Source organism: Pongo pygmaeus, chromosome 12, assembly GCF_028885625.2.
Source record: "Pongo pygmaeus isolate AG05252 chromosome 12, NHGRI_mPonPyg2-v2.0_pri, whole genome shotgun sequence".
In the NCBI taxonomy this organism is placed as follows: domain Eukaryota; kingdom Metazoa; phylum Chordata; class Mammalia; order Primates; family Hominidae; genus Pongo; species Pongo pygmaeus.
This window is the reverse complement of record NC_072385.2, coordinates 109,517,570-109,533,832: the sequence shown is the minus strand read 5'-3', so window position 1 is coordinate 109,533,832 and position 16,263 is coordinate 109,517,570.

The window sequence follows — 16,263 nt, the reverse complement described above, 5'->3', positions numbered from 1 at the left end:
AGGAGGCTGAGGCAGGAGAATGGCTTGAACTCGGGAGGCGGAGGTTGCAGTGAGCCAAGATCATGCCATTTCAGTCCAACCTGGGCAATAAGAGTGAAACTCCATCTCAAAAAATATGTATATATATACACACACATATATATACACGTATATATGTATATATATATATGTATATATGTATGCGTATATATGTGTATATATATGTGTGTGTATATATAGCTGTATATACACATATATATACGTATGTTATTTGGCCTCCAATACAGCAGAAGACAGCTTGTAAACCAAAAACGGGGTATAGAAAATTTTAGTTGGTTTACTTGGATAAATAAAGTTACATACAGAATACCTAGGAGAGGTGCTGGGGATGGGGTGGAAATAGAGAAGAGTGACTCAGTCCTCCTTATATATGGAATAATGGATGTAAGGATGTAATTAAGTCATTCTTTATGAGCTTGAACCAGGTAAGTAGTGATCACTGGCTTTGATTTTAATTAGCCTATTCTTGATATTAAACGTTTCCTATACTCTCATTATATATGACTTTCTTCAAGCATGGATAATTGATAGAAGTCATACATATTTAGAGCCTTTTTATTCCTTCTCTTGATGTCTACACACACCTTGATCAGTCTCTACATGTAATGTCTATTAATCATCCCAATAATTAATAATAAGCAATAATTAGAATGAAAAATCATGAAAAAATTCACACACTAAATTGGTTTTTTTTTTGTGTAACTGGCTCATTGAACAGGCAGGACTTGTGTTTTGTGGCCATAGAAGCAACTTTATTTTTATCTCCTACTTTCCCTTTAAAAGCTGTTCAGGCAGGAAGCCCTTGCCTTCCCTTCTGGATGAAAACTCAAGCATTTTCATCACATCTCTGGTCACTCTTGGGTAATAAAAATCCTTACAATCCCTTTAGTTCACATTCACAGGCCGAACATAGTGATTAACCTTCGCCCTTCCTTCAGCTGGGGCCTGTTGCAGGTGAGAGGCTGTGATCCAGGAAAGGTGGGAGGGGTCAACTGCTGCTCTTTTTTTCAACTGTCACCCTCCCTTCCCCAGACTCCCTCCCAGCTAGATCCTGTCTGTTAGGAACTTTTACCAGGAGCTAGGACAGAAAGGACATGGTAGGAAAGAGAGGAGAAGTGGGAAGACAAGAAACTACTTACTAAGCTGGTCCACTCTCTGGGCTAAAGGGACACACACAGGTACAGACTCCTGATTTATAACAAGATTCCAATGAAATTTAGTGGGAAAAGATGTTATTTTCTTTTTTTTTTTTAAATTTAGGAGATTGGGCTCGGCCGGGCGCAGTGGCTCACGCCTGTAATCCCAGCACTTTGGGAGGCCAAGGTGGGCGGATCATGAGGTCAGGAGATTGAGACCATCCTGGCCAACACGGCAAAACCCCGTCTCTACTAAAAAATACAAAAAATTAGCCGGGCATGGTGGCAGGTGCCTGTAGTCCCAGCTACTTGGGAGGCTGAGGCAGGAGAATGGCGTGAACTCAGGCGGTGGAGCTTGCAGTGAGCCGAGATTGCGCCACTGCACTCCAGCCTGGGCCATGGAGTGAGACTCCGTCTAAAAAAAAAAGAAAAAAAAGAGACTGGGCTCACACCTGTAATCCCAGCACTTTGGAAAGAGGCCAAAGCAGGCAGATCACTTGAGGTCAGGAGTTCAAGACCAGCCTGGCCAACATGGTGAAACCCCTGTCTTTACTAAAAATACAAAAAGTAGCTGGGTGTGGTGGCATGCGCCTATATTGCCAGCTACTTGGAAGGCTGAGACATGAGAATCGCTTTAAGCCAGGAGGCAGGGGTTGCAGTGAGCTGAGATCATGCTGCTGCACTCCAGCCTGGGTGACAGAACAAGACTGTGTCTCACAAAAAAAAAAAAAAAAAAAAAAAGATAAATTTAAGAAATGGGTTTTTACTATGTTGCCCAAGCTGGCTGTAAAGTCCTGGGCTCACATCCTCCTACATCAGCCTCTGAAGTGGCTGGGGCACACAATACCATGCCTGGCTTAGGTGTTATTTTCAATAATGGTGCTAGGTTAACTGGCTACCCATATAGAAAAGAAAATGGACCTTGACTCCTACATCCCTCCATACATCAACATTAATTTAAAATGGATCATAAAAGTAAATGTGAAAGTGGGAGACTATTTTCATGACTCTGAGGTAAGCAACAACTTCTTAAATAGGGAGCACAAATTACCAAATATAAAACAGAATATTGACAAGTTGGACCTGATTAAAATTAAAAACTTCTTTCCATCAAAAGACATCATTTGAGTGAAAGGGAAGACACAGACAGGAATAAAATATTTGTATTTACATATCTGACGAAAGACTCCTATCCAGAATATATAAAGAACTCCATATCAGTAAGCAAGACAAACCAATAAAAACTGGGCTAAGACTTGAACTGGTACCTCACAATAAATAAACACGTGAAAAGGTTCAAAGCATCAGGGAAATGTAAGTGAAAAAACCAATGAGGTGCTGTTCCCAGAATGGCTAAAACTAAAAGGAAAACCAAGTGGAGGCAAAGACATGGCGCATGTATTCCTGATTTAAATTGGTACAGCCACGTTGGAAAACTTAATGGTGCCAAAGCGAAATATACATATACTCTATGACCTAAAAATTCCACTCCTTTGTATATTCCTGATGAAAATGAATGCTTATATTCACCAAAAGACATGCACAAGGATGTTCATTGCAGCTTTATTCATAACACTTACAAACGGAAACAACTCAAAAATTCATGCGTAAATATATTGTGGCATAGTCATATAATGGAATACCACACAATATTGAAAAAGAATGAACTACTGCTATCCACAACTATGTAGATGACTGTCACAGGCATAAAGTAAAGTGAAAGAACCTAGACATAGAAGAACATCTACTATATGTTTTCATTTATAGGACATTCAGCAATAGGCAAAACTAATTTATGGTGGATGATGGAGATCAAAACAGCGATTACTTTAGACTGGGAGGGGGCAGGAAGGAGTCTTCTTGGATGTGGAGAATGTTCCATATCTGTAGCAGAGTGGTAGTTACATGGGAATGGTTACTTGAAAAAAGAAATCCATCAGGCTGTACATCTAAGACTTTGTGTAATTCTACCTCAAAGAAAACATTAGTGCCAACTCATTTTTCATCTTCAGTTGCTTTGTCATTTTTTTCCTTGAACTCTTGTATCTCTGCTTTGAGTGCTTGTTATATAGAGATTATTTTTACTTTAGTTCCTAGAGTTTATGGAGATTTATGGTAGTCTCACAGTTTTACTTTTCTCAATTTCAGTTACCAGGGTCCAAAAATAGGTGCAGTACAGAGACAGAAATCATATTCACATAACTTTTATTATATTACATTATTTAATTTGTCCTATTTTATTAGTAGTTATTGTCATTAATTTCTTACTGCACCTAATTTTTTATGATGATAATTATTTTTTGAGATGGGGTCTTATTCTGTCACCTAGGCTGGAGTGCAGAGGCTCAATCATGGCTTACTGCAGCCTCAACCTCCTGGGCTTAAGTGATTCTCCCACCTCGGCCTCCCAAGCAGCTTGGATTACATGCATGCACCACAATGCCGACTAATATTACTTTTTGTAGAGACAAAGTTTTGCTATGTTGCCCAGGCTGGGCTGGAACTCCTGAGCTTAAGTGATCCTTCTGCCTCAACCTCCCAAAGTGCTGGGATTACAGGTGTGAGCCACTGAGCCCAGCCTTACTGTGCCTAATTTAGAAAGTAAACTTTATCAAATAGACATGCACATATAGGGGGCCAGGCACAGTGGCTCACACCTGTAATCCCAGCACTTTGGGAGGCCAAGGCGAGTGAATCACTTGAGCCCAGGTGTTTTAAGACCAGCCTGGCCAACATGGTGAAACCCCCTCTCTACTAAAAGTACAAATATTAGCCGGGCATCGTGGTGCATGCTTGTAGTCCCAGCTACTCGGGAGGCTGAGGCAGGAGAATGGCTTGAACCCAGGAAGTGGAGGTTACAGTGAGCAGAGTTCACGCCACTGCATTCCAGTCTGGGCAACAAATCGAGACTCTGTCTCAAAAAAAAAAAAAAAAAAAAAAAAAAAAGCACATATAGGAAAAAAAACATAGTATATAGGGTTTGGTACTAAATGTGGTTGTGGTTTTGGGCATCCACTGGGGGTCTTGGAACGTATCCTCTGTGGATAAGGGCAGGGGACTACTGTATTTGGTCATGATTTTCACCAGTTTTGAGGCAAGATGTTTCTGTGTTCTTTACCTGCCAATTGTTTCCCTATTGATTTCCTCCTTTCTCCTTGTATTTTCCTAAAGATTCGTGTGTTGTTTCTCTTTTAGTTACTTCTCACCTTTGAATGAGGGCACTTTTCGAAAACTGCAGGGTTGACACACACTATTTCCAATGGACAACATCCAAATTGTCTTCTCTCCAGGGGGTGCCATTGACGTGGAATACAACATGAATAGTGTCTCCTAGAGCCCTTGCCACCTAGACAGCCTCTTTGTTGTGGGAAGGCACCAGAGCAGAGTTTCACACCCCTACCTGAGCCCCCATGATCCCAGCAGGGATTCATATGTGTGCTTGTGTGAGCTGGTCTACCCTTTGCTCCTCTACAGAGAGAGAGGCTAGCATCTGCAGGGCTGCTTATGACTGATAGCTGTTTCTCCACGCTGTGTCACTGTGCCAAGATTTTTTCTTCACCCTGCTGCCCCTGCCCCTTTGTGGTCTCAAATGGGGTCTAAGGAAGCCTCAATAACTGGCCCGCACAAAAACTTGTTCTAAGCCAGATATTATGGTTTTGCATCCCAGAGTATCCACTTGTGTTGGACAGTTTGAGTCCTGCCAGCTCTGCCTGCAATATGCAATCTCTAGCTATTGGTTTGGATCTCATTCTTACCTTAATTGGATTATCACCATAGAAGACAGCCTTCCTTCAGATTTATTAAAGTTCCAGGTAAAAGCAGCTTAGTCATTTCATCAAGATAAAGTTTCTTATTCTTCTAGTTGCTTTCAGGTGATTTAAAATATTTTGTTCTCACACACAATGCTGCAACTGTACATAACTCAGCTTCTATATATGCAAGTGTATCTGCAGAATAAATGCCTGTAATTGGAATACTGGTTAAAAGGGTAAGTGCCTTTATAATTTAAATAAATACTACCAACATGCCCTTCTAGACGTTTTACCAATTTATATTGCCATTGGTAACCATGCCCATTTCCCCAGACCCTTGCCTCAGATAACAGAGATATAAATGCACTTAACAGTATAAAGGAAAACCCTAAGACTGATACTATAATTAATTACATTAGGTCAGATTCTTGGTTTCTACAATAAAGTTTATATTAACTAGCTTAGGCAGAAAGGGATTTATTAAGTAGCTCATATAAGCATTGGAAGGGCTGGAAGAACAGGCTCTCTCGGCCGAGCTTCCAGTAACAACTCTCAGAACCATAGTGTGGAACTGGCCTGGTGAGATGGCTGCTGCCATGGCCATATCCAGGATGATATTCCCTCTAAGCCGCGAGCTGCTCCTCCAACTGCAGAAACGCGTCCCCCTGCTGCACAGAACACTCTTCACTCAGAGAGCTGCGTGGCTCCCTCCCTGGGCCAATTCCCAGTAGGTATTCCTGCCCGAGTCTCAGCCTAGGCCCCACAGTTGGCTAGTCTCTTCTGCCTGAAGTCGATTCAGTTGGGTTTCTCAGGCATTGCTGAGTCCAGCTTTGTGGGAGGCTCTGTGCCACACAGCTGGCCTGACCATTGCCCATGGGAAGCCAGCTCAAGGCGGGAAGCCTGAAGGCTTTGAGCACTTATCCCAAAGGTGAAGATGTAGCTCATCAAGGCACCTGGTATAAACAGCCTGATCTTCATGATTTTACTCTCACCAGGTCTTCCGAACCTCCCTCCTGTTTAAATGCCCCAAAGCCACCCACCTGTGAGGCAGTGACATGTGCCAGGCTGTATGCCAAATGCCAGACACACAAAGATGAAACAGGGAAAGAAGAAAAAAAATCTCTCTACCTCTCACCAGAGCAGGCGAAATGAAGCACATTGCCAAAGGTCAGATATTGGTTTAGAGCCAGAGAAAAAGTAAGATGAAAAAAGCGAGTGAAATTTCTCCTATCTGATTGGGAGAGTTGAGTGTGTATGGCAGGGAAACCCCAGATCGTGGAGGGAAATGTGATTGGAATCTGTGATCAGAGAGCAGGGTGCTGGGAGGCCCTGGGGCTGTAGGAAATGAGTTCTGGGATATTGAGTTGAGCTCTTCAATACGGTACCCACTACCTATGTGCAGCTATTGGGCACTTGAAATGTAGCTGGTGCCGTATGTTGAAATGACAATATTTTAAATATATTAGGTTAAATAAGACACATTAATAAAATGCATTATTAACATTGATTTTATCTATTCTTTTTATACCTTTTTATTGTGATATTAGGGAATTAAAGATTATATATATGGCTTGCATTCTATTTCTATTGGACAGTGCTGAGCTAGACAATCGAGAAAAATCAATGGAATGGAAGCCTTTGCATCTCTTCTTTTGCTCTCTCTGGCCCTTTCCTGCCTTTTCTCTCTCTCTCTCTCTCTTTTTTTGAGATGGAGTTTCACTCTGTTCCCCAGGCTAGAGTACAGTGGCACAAGCTTGGCTTACTGCAACCTCTGCTTCCCAGATTCAAGCAATTATGCCTCAACCTCCTGGGTAGCTGGGATCACAGGTGTCTGCCACCACGCCCAGCTAATTTTTGCATTTTCAGTAGAGACAGGGTTTCACCATGTTGGCCAGCCTGGTCTTGAACTCCTGACCTCAAATGTTCTGCCTGTCTTGGTCTCCCAAAGTGCTGGGATTACAGGCGTGAGTCACCACGCCTGGCCAAAGTTCACGGATTTAAATGTTAATCTCATTCAAAAAACACCTGCAAATAAAACATCCAGAATAATGTTTGACAAAATATCTGAGCACCATGGCCAACTCAAGCTGGCACATTAAATTAGCCACCATGCGGGGATATAAGACAACAGGGAGTGGGGGAACTAGGGCTAACTAGAGACTTCATGCCCCTCGCGGGACACAGAAAAACCAATGGCAAAACCCCACGCATTGGAGCTAATACAAAAATAGAAGCAAAAAACACTAATGCAGACTAAATTTGGTCCCAAGTCCCTAGAGCCTTAATAATGAATGGCCTTGGGCTTAGAGAGTCAGTGTTTAAATACGTCAGTGTTTTCAACCTTCACCTAACATTACTCATGCTACCTGCCTGCCCCATGATAATTCCTGGCTTTAATGGTTTTCTACTTTTGAAACAACTAAGTGGTTTTTTTTCTCCAGGAACTAGGAGAATCATTTTCTGAGAAGGAAGAGTGGGCTCCACCTAATTGTGTATGGAGTTGACTGTCAAGTCCAGATTCCAACACAGAATCAAAAGATGCTGAGAATATCTTGTGTTGAGCTCTCCCTGACTTGTAACTTGCCTTTAGGGAGTTAATTTGATTTGAGGGCTAGTATCCATAATATTTGTAATCACCTGTTATTTAATTGATTCCAATATTGTTTTGTCATGTGGGAGAGCCTCTTGATGGTAAGCAAGTCAAAAGCTGCCCAAGTTCATTGTTGATGTCATTCCTTTTCTTCCTTTTTTTTTTTTTTTTTTTTTTTTTTTTGAGATGGAGTCTCGCTCTGTCGCCCAGGCTGGAGTGCAGTGGCGTGATCTTGGCTTACTGTAACCTCCCCCTCCCGGGTTCAAGCAATTCTTCTGCCTCAGCTAGGATTACAGGTGCTTGCCACCATGTCTGGCTAATTTTATGTATTTTTAGTACAGACAGGGTTCCATTCTGTTGGCCAGGCTGGTCTAGAACTCCTGACCTCATGATCCACCCGCCTTGGCCTCCCAAAGTGCTGGGATTACAGGTGTAATCATACAGACTCCCCAGTGGGTTCATCCTTTTCCCAAATCTGCACACCACGTTAATGCACTCTGTGGGGAGATTATTTTTAGTCATCAGATTCCTTAACATGTTGGTGATGAATTTTCTGCTACAGATTTTTTTTTTTTTTTTTTTTTGCATTTAAAAAAATCAAATCACAGCATGGCTTTCATCTGGGAACCACATGTCTAGGAAAGTAATTATTTCAAACCCAAGGGCACAACCAACTGTAGCTAAAATGGATTCAGTTTTTGGTTCTGTCATACCTGCTCAGAAAGCACTGTGCTCTCAACAAACTCACTGTGCTACATACACATTGGGCAGTGTCCACCAGCCTGAAAGATGTCTTCCTAAATGACTGATACTGGGGACCTGAAGTTTGAGGGAGTTTGTAGTTTCTGGAAATGGAGAACAGGAACCAGGTAAAGCTGTCAATTTTGCGGGATTCTGAAGTGATGGGACACAGATGCAAGAAAAAGAACTACCGGAGAATTTTAGAAAATCTGCTATCTGTATTGATGTTGACTGTGCTATGAAAGGAAATTAGACGGTAAGTTCCTTCATGGAAAGGAAGTAACTTATCCTTAGCACATACTTGCTTAGAACAGGTGATTTCATGATGAAAGGAAATAAAACCTTGACCTTGCAAAGAAAAAAACCTAGTGTCTCCTGTGGCTGCATTTCAATCAGTCATCATGGAATGAGGGCAGAGAAGGATAATTATACTCCTTAAAGAGTAATTCAACTAAACTTTGCGTCTGTGTTTATGAACATCACGTAGGTAAGTGTCAGCTTCCTCAGAAAGGCATTTTCCCAATGGAAAAAGCTGTAGACTGAAGGGGAAGACTTGGATCTTGATTCTGAGACTTCTACATGTTTGACCTTGAATATGCCACCAAATGTCCCCAAGACTCAGTGTATTCTGTAGAAATCAATTGTGAAAATATAATGGGCACATGGACTAGTGCATTCATTCAGGACAGCAATCCAACCTTCCCCAGAGAAGCTGAGTGACAGGAGCATTTTTGGCCCTGCAACCCCCAAGAGAAGCTCACCTCAGGCCCAAAAGTTCACCTTTATGAAGATGTTCATTGCATGTAATCCCAGCACTCTGGGAAGCTGAGGCAGGTGAGCGACTTGAGGCCAGGAGTTTGAGACCAGCCTGGCTAACATGATGAAACCCCGTCTCTACTAAAAATACAAAAATTAGCTCGCTGTCATGGCGCACACCTGTAGTCCCAGCTACTTGGGAGGCTGAGGCAGGAGAATCACTTGAACCTGGGAGGCAGAGGTTGTAGTGAGCCGAGATCGTACCCACTGCACTCCAGCCTAGGCGAGAGAGCAAGACTCTGTCTCCAAAAAAAAACAAAAAACAAAAAACAGTGTGTGTCAAGCTAGTATCCATCCCTAGGGAAATGAATAACTAAAATATGAAGGGTCCTTATCACAAAACATTCTGTAGCAATTAGAAGTGATGAATTAGAGATATACAGAGCAACACGGATGAACTATAATTCATAGTACGGCATGAATAAATGAGAGAGAGAACAATATCATGTTGGCTGGTTAAAATCACATTCATGGAACATAACCCACGTATCTATCAAAGATAAATAACTCTCTCTGAGGACATATTCCAAACATACTAGAGAGGATGGCTATGGAAGTGAAGATTGAGGAAATGGCATATAAAATACGAGAGGGACCCCTTGTCCAGAACCAATGACAAGAATGTGGCAAACAAACACCTCCAGCCTAACGAGAAGCCCAGCAAAAACTGTCCTTCCTCACCCCCTCAGAGTGGGAATTGCTTCACCCCTTCTGCTTGGGGTTTCTTGTTTTTAAACTGTTTTCTGGGAGTCCCTGGCCATGGTTTTTCCTACACTCTGTTAAGTGATACCATCGATAAAATTTAGAGCTCATGTACAGTTTGCAAATATCCTTTTGTTCTTTAGATTTTCCTAGTCAAATTAAGTATTAGATGTGGATATAAAGTAATGAGTTTTTAAGCTTCATCCAAATGAATGTTATTTCTTCCAAAGCTGTCATAGTTTCCAGCAGTTCTGCCAAAGCTTGAAACATTTTTGGAACTTTGTGTGTGTGTGTGTGTGTGTGTCTGTGTGTGCGCATGCATGTTCACATTGTGTGTGCATGTGTGTGTGTATACAATGTGCTTAAAGACCAATCAAACTTTATATTATTTGCTTTTTTTGAGACAGAGTCTCTGTCGCCCAGGCTGGAGTGCAGTGGCGCCATCTCAGCTCACTGCAAGCTCTGCCTCCCGGGTTCATGCCATCCTCCTGTGTCAGCCTCCCGAGTAGCTGGGACTACAGGCACCCACCAGCACGCCTGGCTAATTTTTTGTATTTTTAGTAGAGACGGGGTTTCACCGTGTTAGCCAGGATGGTCTCGATCTCCTGACCTCGTGGTCTGCCCACCTTGGCCTCCCAAAGTGCTGGGATTACAGGCGTGAGCCACCGCGCCCAGCCTCAAACTTTGTATTATTTTCAAATCTAGTCTTCCATTACCTGATCACTGCCCAACTAGGCAATCTCATCTCATCCTATTCTCCCCATTTTGCCCACAGTGTTCCAGGCACTCCTGGCTTCTTTTAGTTTCTCCAGTGTGCACAATGCATTCTTGCTGGGGGTAGCTGTTCCCTTTGTCTGAGATGCTCATCCTTCTGGTCTTCCTTCTCAAGGTGGGCTCCTTTCTGTTGCACAGGTGTTACTTAAATATCACATCCTTAGAGAAGCTTTCTCTGACCACCCAAACCAAAGAACCATCTAAGGACTTGCTATCTCACCATCCTGCTTTTAATTTTTCCACTGTCACCACTATCAGATATTTGCTTGTTTAATGACTGTATCCCCAATTTAAATAAAAGTCACATATTCTCACGGGCCTCAGTGGCTCACGCCTGTAATCCCAGCAGTTTGGGAGGCTGAGGCATGCGGATGACTTGAGACGAGGAATTGGAGACCAGCCTGCCAACATGGTGAGACCCTGTCTCCACTAAAAGAACTACAAAATTAGCTGGGCATGGTGGCACACGCCTGTAATCCCAGCTACTCAGGAGGTTGAGGCAGGAGAATCGCTTGAGGTTGCAGTGAGCCGAGATCATGCCATTGCACTCCAACCTAGGCAACAGAATGAAACTCCGTCTTTAAAAAAAAAAAAACTCACATATTCTCATGGCCGAGAAAAGTGCCTGCCACATAATAGGTGCTATAAAAATGTTTGTTGAACACACTGGAGTATGAGAAACTCAGATCTCTGCCCCTGAGGTCCAAAAAATAAGCAACTTAAGTATAAGAGGTTATTGTAGATTTCCTCCTTTGTTAATTGGCTTATTCTTTTATTACATCACTTCATTGCTAACTTTGCATCACATATCCCTATTTATTTATTTACTTTTTGAGACAGAGTCTCACCCTGTCGCCCAGGCTGGAGTACAGTGGCACGATCTCGGCTCACTGCAACCTCCTCCTCCCGGGTTCAAGGGATTCTCCTGCCTCAGCCTCCTGAGAAGATAGGACTACAGGCGCGTGCAGCCATGCCCAGCTAATTTTTTGTATTTTTAGTAGAGATGGGCTTTCACCGTGTTAGCCAGGATGGTCTCAATCTCCTGACCTCCTGATCTGCCCACCTCGGCCTCCCAAAGTGCTGGGATTACAGGTGTGAGCCACCACGCCTGGCCTACATATCCCTATTTATAAATGTATCTGTTTTTCCTACTAAGCTGTGGGCCTCTGGAAAGAAAGAACTATGTTTTAAATTTTTCATATTCCCTAGAGGATTTAGCATGAAACTTTGATATTCTGAATACTAGATATATATTGTTATCAGATGGAACGGAATCTGATTGGTATGAATAAGTGTGTTTGTGTAAGTGTGTGTGTGTGTGTGTGTGCGTGCATTAGAGGTATAGTGAGAGACAGACAAGCAGAACACATTTGTATGGGCCTGTGGGTACATTTTGTGCCAATGATTTTTAGACTGATTTTGAGGGTCTGCTTACATTTAGAAAGTACAAATTTGGACAGAGATCGAGTTTCTGGGCCATGTTGTCATAACAACCTAAGTTCTGCAGGACCTAAAATAACTCAGACAAAACGTGATAAGGTCATGGACTTAAGGTGGTCTATACCCAATGTACATGATACTCTGCTCTTTTTTACATAAAGAACAGTGACATAAAGGAGTTAAAGGGGGATAAGGCCACAAAAACCATGGTTACCCCAATATTTAACTGGAGTAGGCTGAACTCCTTGAGGACTGACCCCGTGTCCTGCTGATTTTTCTCTGCAGTGACTAACACAATGCATCATAATGCATAGGGAACACTTAACGAAAGCTTGCTAAGTGATGGACTAAATGAAAAACTGAAGAAATGAAAAGTAATGAGATTGATTCTTTTATATGACTCATGAATTGGCTCAGAAGCCATTGGCTCCGAAGAAACTCAGTTGAAGAGTTCCAAAAACGCAGCATCGTTGACCTAAGTGTGTGGTCTCTATAGAACACATATTCAGCCGTAGAATGTGGCATTGCTATCCATCAAGTCGCCATCTTTCAGACTCTCAGGCTAGAAACTTTAGAAGCTGTCATGAGTCATCCACCATTCCTCCCTTCCACATCTAAGCAGTCATTAATTCCTGCCAGGTTTACCTCAGGAATAGCCTCAGCCCACAGTGCCTCATTGTCTAATATCTAGACAATAGACGCCAGTCTCTCCTGTTTGCAATCAATCCTTCCCCAACTCCCCAAAGTTATTCCCCTGTAACCAGTATATTAAACAAGACAGATTTGGGATGGCTCAAACAGAAAGCACTTGTCCTATCTTATAACTGTGCTGTGGTTTGAATGTGTCCCCCGAAATTCACATGTTGGAAATTTAATCCCCAATGCAATGGTGTTGAGAGGTGGGATCTTTAAGCCGTGATTAGGTCATGAGGGCTCTGATTTCACTGGTGGATTAAGGTCATTATTGAGGGAGTGGGTTCCTTACTGCCAGAGTTGGTTCCTGATAAAGGGATGATTTCAGCCCTCTCCCCTCCCCTCATTGCCCCCTCCTCCCTTCTCCTCTCTCCCTCCTTCCCTCTCTCCTTCCCTCTCTTCCTCTCTTTCATGTGCATGCATGGGTCCATGCTGTCTTGCCCTTCCACCTTTTGCCATGGGATGATGCAGCAAGAAGGTCGCTGCTAGGCTCGATGTGTTGGTTCACACCTGTAATCCCAGCACTTTGGGAGGATGAGGCGGGAGGATCTCTTAGCCCAGGAGTTTGAGAGCAGCTTGGGCAGCAATAGTCAGACCTCATCTCTACAAAAAATTAAAAAATTAGCTGAGTGTGGTGGCATGTGCTTGTAGTCCGAGCTACTCTGGAGGCTGAGGTGGAAGAATTGCTTGAGCCCTGGAGGTCAAGGCCACAGTGAGCCATTATTGCACCACTGCACTCCAGTCTGGGCAACAGAGCAAGACCGCATCTCAAAAAAAAAAAAAAAAAAAAAAATGCAAGAGGCTGGGTGTGGTGGCTCACGCCCGTAATCCCAGCACTTTGGGAGGCCGAGTTAGGTGGATCACAAGGTCAGGAGTTCAAGATTAGCCTGACCAATATGGTGAAACCCCATCTCTACTAAAAATATAAAAATTAGCCGGGTGTGGTAGCAGGGACCTGTAATTCCAGCTACTCGACTGAGCCTGGAGAATTGCAGATTGCGCTGCTGCACTCCAGCCTGGGTGACAGAGTGAGACTCTGTCTCAAAAAAAGAAAGAAAGAAGAAGGTTATTTGATCAATGTGGGCCCCTTGGACTTAGTAGTCTCCAGAACTGCAAGAAATAAATCTCTGCTCTTTATTAATTACTGTTTCAGGTATTCTGTTATAGTAGCACAAAATGGATTGAGAAAGACTGTCCCTCCTCTCTCAAATCTTTCTTCCGTACCCATCCATAGTTTTCTCGTTTTTCTTTTGAGACAGGGTCTCTCTCTGTCATGCAGGCTGGAGTGCAGTGGTGTAATCACAGCTCACTGTAGCCTTGACCTCCTGGGCTCCGCTGAGCCTCTCACCTCAACCTCCCAAGTAGCTGGGACCACAGGCATGCACCACCACATCCAGCTAATTTTTGTAGTTTTTTGTAAAGACAGGGTTTCCTCATTTTACCCAGGCTGGTCTCCAACTCCGCAGCCCAAGTGATCCGCCCACCTCGGCCTCCCAAAGTGCTGGGATTACAGGCGTGAGACATGGCACCCAGCCCCTACCCATGATTTTCTGTTTATCATCAAGTATTGAAAAGTGCCGTCTAACTGATATCAAAATTTTAATTTCTTATCCAAATTAAAGTTCTCCCTGTCACTAGTGTGAGCAAACTTAGGCTTGTAAGCATATAGGGAAGAAGGGGGTTCCAGTCATTGTCTTCTCTTTGTTTCGCCTCCTCTTGCATTAGCTGGGCCCAGGAGAGAGGGGATTAAAGAAACAGAGGCCTTCAGTGGCTCTTGAGTTGTAATCACAGCACCCTCGGTAAGTAGCAGATCTAACGGGTATTTCTCTAGTGAGGTGCTTTTGAGAATTTGTTTAGAGACCCTTCCTCCTTTGGCCCTCCTACTAAGCATTCCCTTGGCTTGGACAGTGCCCATTTTAGCTAGGCTCTTCCATTCTCCCCTTTGTGACTTGAATTCCAGCTGACCATCCCGCATAGTGTTTCTTATGTTGGAATCATCCAGAAGGTCCTCTTAGATAGGGTCTGTAAGATGACTCAAGTCCAGCTTTCTTCCTCATGTCCACCTGGCACAAACTTCCCCACTGTTTCTGCAAGTGTGGCTTATTCCTTCTGGGTCCCCTGGCTTTGCTCTACTGCCACCCACCAGCCTTCCACTGAAGAACTTTTTCCACTGATATCAGAACGCGGCCTCTCTGTCCCTTCTCTTAGGAAGCCTGGAGATGGGTGAAGGTCTAACCACGGCAGAACTGGCACAAGGCCACTCTCTTTGCAAGTCCTGCCTAGACAGTCTTGTATCTCACTTAGGATGTGGAGGGGGGACTGAAACCTATTGTTCTCAGTTTTGGAGCCTCAGCCAAAACTCTGAGAAAGGAAAAGCTCTATTTTAACATGCTGTTACATTCCTTTAAAAACATCACATATTGTTTTGTTTTGTTTTAATTAACTGTTCCAAGTTTTTTTTTTTCTTTTCTTTTTCATTTTTTTTTTTGAGATGGAGTTTCGCTCTTGTTGCCCAGGCTGCAATGCAATGGCGCAATATTGGCTCACTACAACCTCCGCCTTCCGGGTTCAAGTGATTCTCCTGCCTCAGCCTCCTGAGTAGCTGGGATTACAGGCACGCGCCAACAGGACGTGCATCTAGCTAATTTTTGTATTTTTAGTAGAGACGGGGTTTCGCCACGTTGGCCAGGCTGGTCTCAAACTCCTGACCTCAGGTGATCCACCCACCTTGGCTTCCCAAAGTGCTAGGATTACAGGCGTGAGTCACTGTGCCCGGCCCTAACTGTTCCAAGTTTACAATGTTTGATTTTTGAAGTCCAGACTCAGAACAGACATCTAAGTGGATCACTGGACCCCCAGCATTTTGCAAATGAGGAAGCGAAACCCAAGGAAGTTCACTGACTTAATGGAAGATCACACAGCTGGTAATGACTGAAACAGAACTTGATCCTAGATCTTCAGCTTCCAGATCTTATGTTCTTCCTACCACATTGTCCTGCCTGAAATGCCTCTCCTCTAAAGGTACCAGAGACATTTGCTCCTGATAAAGCTACTTGTATGTAAGGGTCAACTGAAAATAATATAAACTTTTAACGATATTCAAAAAGCCTAGAGTTGGGTGCAGTGGTGTACGCCTGTAGTCCCAACTACTCAGGAAGCTGAGCACAGCCCAGGAGTTTGAATCCAGCCTGGGCAACATAGCACAACCCCATCTCTGTTTTTGTTATTTATTTATTTATTTTTAATTTAAAAAAGCCTATGAACTAGATGCTGTGATTATGGTGATTATGGATGATTTTAATTTTTGGTTTATCTATGTTTTCTAAGCTTTCTATGAAGATTATATATTTCTCTTATGTTAAGGAAACAAAACATATAAAATTACTCTTTTTCTTGTAGGTCTCTATTTTAGAAAGTAATTCCATATAAATGAAAACAAAACTGCATCTATCCAGCTTTTGGAAAGTCTGTTTGAGTAGAATAATAAGACCTGACGTAGGGTCCTGGCTCTTGTTAACTGTGTAACCTTGAATTAGTCCCTTGACCTTTGGGATTCATTTTATTAAATGTAGTATGGGGA